This window comes from Peromyscus leucopus, chromosome 3, assembly GCF_004664715.2.
Source record: "Peromyscus leucopus breed LL Stock chromosome 3, UCI_PerLeu_2.1, whole genome shotgun sequence".
Classification (NCBI taxonomy): domain Eukaryota; kingdom Metazoa; phylum Chordata; class Mammalia; order Rodentia; family Cricetidae; genus Peromyscus; species Peromyscus leucopus.
This window is the reverse complement of record NC_051065.1, coordinates 138,456,210-138,460,935: the sequence shown is the minus strand read 5'-3', so window position 1 is coordinate 138,460,935 and position 4,726 is coordinate 138,456,210. Positions and strand designations below refer to the sequence as shown.

Below are 4,726 nucleotides of genomic sequence, written 5' to 3'. Positions count from 1 at the left end.
GGTGGTGGATACAGAAAAACTACAAAAGGCTTGTGGGCCAGCTAGCTTGGTCTACACAGCAGCGAACAGCAAAAGAGACTTCATCTCAAGTAAAATGGAAGCAACAACTGACATCTGAAGTTGCCCTCTGACCTCCATGTGCATGCCATGCAGGAATATGCCATGCGTGTGTGTGAGCATGCTTGCACACACACACACACACACACACACACACACACACACACACACACACACACACACACACACACACACCACAGGGTGACGCTGGAGAGACTCGGTAGTTACGAGCACTTACTGCTCTTGCAGAGGACCGAGGTTCAGTTCTGAGCACATCAGGTGGGTTCCAAACTACCTCTAAGTTCAGGTCCAGGGGATCTGACCCCTTCTTCTGGCCTCCACAGACACTGTCCTGACATGTTTCACATACAGACAAGTAGACTTGTATATATACATGTAAATAAAATTAATGAAATATCTCCAAAGAACCCTCAGATACAACGTGGGTGGACATTGAGGATCTTATGCTAAGGGAAACAAGGCAGGCCCCAAAGGACACATACTACATGCAGCGTGATTCTGTTATATGAAGCGTCAAAAGTTGTCAAGCTCACAGAAAGTAGATGGTGATGGCCAATGGGAGTGGGGTAGGGATCTGTTACTCAGTGAGTGTAAAATTTCAGGTTTTCTAAATGAGAAATTTCTAGAAACCTTTCAAATACAGCAATGTGAATGTAGTTAATAGTAGTGGACTGAACTGTTTTGTTTGTTTTTTGGAGACAGGATCTTAGTTGTCCCAGCTTGACTGCAGATTCACCAAGGACGAGTTGGAACTACTTACCACACAATCTACAGGTAACTAGTGCTGTGGTTCCAGGTGTGTGCCACTGTGCTGGGCTTGAACCGAACTGTTACACGCAGTTAAGATGGTAGCATTTGCTAGGCATGGTTTTTAGTATGGTTGAAGAACAACCAGAGCTGCAATCCAGTTCCAAGTGGCAGCTAGTCTCTGTCCTTTGTCACATTAGAATGACCCCATCTCTTCACACCAAGGTGTTTATTTCAGTCCCATTAATAGGAGACACTAATTCTTCCAAGCATTGCTAAGAAAGACAAAAATGTAGTTCAATAAATGCAGAAGACACAGTAAAGTAGGGTGGCAACAAGATTGTAATTGTGCAGGACAGGGTTGACTTCAGAAGATGGGTCCAGAAGGGCAAGGAAACAGAGAGACAGACAGGATGGACACTTCATTGGCAGTGTGTCCAGTGAGTTTCTCCTGGGCCTGTTAGGGTTGTGTCGGTCAGGACACAGTCTTCCAGGTTGTGTTTATTCTGTTTCAGGTAGCTCTATAATCCTGCATCTTGCTGCGGGCTAAGTGTAGCTCGTGGGATGAGATACTCCTGGCTGGGATCAACAGTCTGGAAAGGAATGGATGCCATCAGCAACTTTCTGAGCCAAATATTATCATTTCACTATCATTTAATTCTTTGTTAGTTAAAAAAAAACAAAAACAAAAACAAAAATCTTTCAGATAGTTCTGGTTTATTCCCATGGCTGTAATAAAATGGTCTCACAAAAAGCAACTCAGCTGAGAAATGTTATTCCAGGTTTTAAGTCAAGGTGCTGGGAACTTGAATCCAACTAGTCACATCACACCCACAGTCAAAGGCAGAGAGAAATGAATGCATGCTCACTCTGCTTGCTAACTTGTTCTTGGTTCTGTTTTTCTTCTTATATGATCCAGGATCCTTTGCCTAGGGAGTAGTTCTGCCCACAGTGGGTTGGAACTTTCCATACTATGTAAAGTAATTAAGACAATACTCTACAGTTATGGCCATAGCTAATGTAGACAATCCCTCCTTGAGGCTCTTTCCCCAGGTGACTTTAGACTGTGTAAAGTTGACATTGGAACTAACCATCACATAAACCTACTTATATCAGATATCACTGTTTGTCATTCATAGGTTTTTTTTTCTCTTGGCAAGGCCATGGAATAGCTGGTTCCTGGAATTGAAAATGCATCCAAGAAACTCTGAAGGAATGGGTAAAAACAGTTTTTTCTCATTGTGCAAAAGCTCCCTATTCCCATGCCCCGCTGCCAGAGATGAATAGAGCAGATGATGTGTGGCTATGTCCTGGCCTAAGTGCCATTCAGGGAGACACAAATTCTCAGTTACAGATGGGACAGCTGAGCTTGACCAGTTTCCTCATAAAGTTCAGTGGACCAGTGATGGGAGAGTGGCTTTTACTCTTGGATCTCAGATGCCTGTGGTCCCCACACAGGAGGAGGTTTCCCCCAACGTGGTATTTTTGGGCTCTCAGGACCTGACTGACTGTGAGCCATCACAGCTCAGTGTGTCACAGCGTGACGTGGAATGTCCAATCGACTCAGCAGAGCTCGCTCTGCTTTTGCCTGAAAGGATTAAAATTGGTTCATCCATCTGGGCTTCCAGATGGTAACGAGACCCAGCCCTGTTCTCAAGATGGCCTGGACTGTCAGGGCCAAGAGCGATTCACAGGGGATGTTAAGGGTGCAGGGGATAGATTTAGACAGCTGATACTAAAACCAGATTCAACGCTTGTTCATATTTACAGACTTCCATTGACCCTGGTGCAGAGCTTATCCAGCCTCCTCAATCTCACACAGATCTTGATGCATGACTTGGTCCTTCCTGGGAAGAATACACTGAGGTGATGGTGTGGAGGGAGGAGACTCACGGGGTTTAAGCTGACGGCCTCTCCTATGCCATCTGGTGTGGCTTGAGTCTGGCTTGTCCTGCCTGTCCTCCCTCAGGTCAGTGAAAGTCACTGGACATAGACTTGAAGGAAAGAGTGTTCGCCATGTCTCCCTGGGCGAATGAGTCGAGCACATTTACCTGCAGCTGAATGGGAGTACCATGTGCAGTTAGAGCTACATCCTCCTCAGCTCCGTCACTGTCTCGGGCTGAAAGCCAAAGGAGGGAGGGGCCATGTTAGTGTTGGAGTCACCGGGACCATGAGGAGGCTCGGTGGCTGGCAAATTGGCTCTTGGTGCTTTAAAAGGACTACTTGGTTGTGGCAGCTATTAAAAAAAAAAAAAACCCAATGGGTTTGCTCATTCATTCATCCATTTAATTCCCTCATCTGCTTTCTTGCAACATGGTGTAATGTGGCCTGGGCTGTCTTCAAACTCAGTATGTAGCTGATGCTAGCTTCGAACTCCTGATGCTCCTCCCTCCAGCTCTCAGTTACTGAGATGACAGGTGCGTACCATCACATCCAGCCCTTGAAAAAACCTAACTTAAAAAAATCTTTGAAATGTTTAGGAGGAAAGTTGTATATGGTTAGAGAACACGTGTTCAGGAGAAGCACATGGGGGTGCAGTAACTGCAGAGGCAGGAGAACATCATAAGTTTCCAGAAAAGGACCCAACCTTGGGCTGGCATGGCCTCTGTCTTGGAGTTAACAGTGACCCCTGGGGTCATAGACTTTTGACTGTCCCTGCAGACTGACTTCTCTGCAAGCTTGGATTCATGTTTATTGTCATTGTTTGAGAAGGGACTTACTTTGCAGCCCAGGTTGGTTTAGAACTGCCTGTGCAATCTAGATTGGCCTCAGTCACTTTTGGCGATCCTCCTGCCTCAGGCTCCTGAGTGTTGGGTTTTACAGGAGTGTGTTACCATGCCCAGCCTAATTGGATTCAAATTTTAAAACTGAACATAATAAAAAAAATTATTTCCAGAGTTTGCTCAACATTGGAAGGCCCTGGGTTTGATTTCCTAGCACCACAAATAATGAGCACTTAAGGGCACACACATGTACACATGTACACATACACATGCACAGACACACACACACTAAGAGAGAGAGAGAGAGAGAGAGAGAGAGAGAGAGAGAGAAGGAGAGAGAGAGAGAGAGAGAGAGAGAGAGAGAGAGAGAAGGAGAGAGAGAATTCCCCAGAGAAATACTATATTGTCGTAGAATAACCCCATACACAGTTATTTGTTCAGTGACAGTCTCCTCAACCGGGCAGCAGTCTCTACAAAGGCAGGAACTTCTGTCTCTCAGCCCAACACCTACTCCATACATGCTTGTGTCTGGGTGTTCACAGACACTGCTGTGTCAGTAGTGGTCACACTTAGAGGCTGGGGTGCTGGTGGTTGGACCCTGGAGAAGGCTGGCCTGGGACCCCATTTGTGTTGTCTACTTCCCTTTTCTCTCTCAAGAGGGACACTTGTCCTCTCCCTGTCTGTCCAGTTCCTTAGCTTTTTGTTCATGTTGCTTCCTGGTGGAAATGAAAGGAAAAGCCCGATGATCACGACCGCAAGCCTGTTCCCTACGTTCCCGAGGATGCAAACAATTGATGTCTGTTGGGTGCTGGGAACTGAACCTCCGTCCCCTGCAAGGGCACTCTTTGCTCTTAAGAGCTAAGCCTTCACCTGGTGCAATGGAAACTCCCAGTGATCTACGAAGGTGACCCTAGCTAAGACTCCTAGCAATGGGGGATACAGAGCCTGAATAAGCCATCTCCTGTAACTGGGCAAGACTTCCAGTGGAGAGGTTGGGGTGCCCATCTAGCCACAAACCCTTTGACCTACAATTCGTCCTGCCTATGGGATGTGCTGGGGTAAAGATGGCACAGACATTGGGGGAGTGGCCAACCGATGCCTGGCCTAGCTGGAGACCCATGCCATGTGAGGGAGCTCACCCCTGAGGGCCAGGACCCGGGGGGATAGCCCAGAGACCT

The 4,726-nt window shown here is 46.7% G+C and overlaps 1 long non-coding RNA gene across 1 annotated transcript; it reads right to left on the bottom strand.

Moving 5' to 3' along the window:
• Nucleotides 1-1,149: 1,149 nt before the first annotated feature.
• Nucleotides 1,150-3,339, bottom strand: LOC119087555. Its single transcript, XR_005091019.1, has 2 exons — nucleotides 2,877-3,339; nucleotides 1,150-1,418 (listed from the first exon to the last, which is right to left on the bottom strand). It is a non-coding gene; the product is annotated as an uncharacterized LOC119087555 (long non-coding RNA).
• Between the last annotated feature and the right edge of the window lie 1,387 nt (nucleotides 3,340-4,726).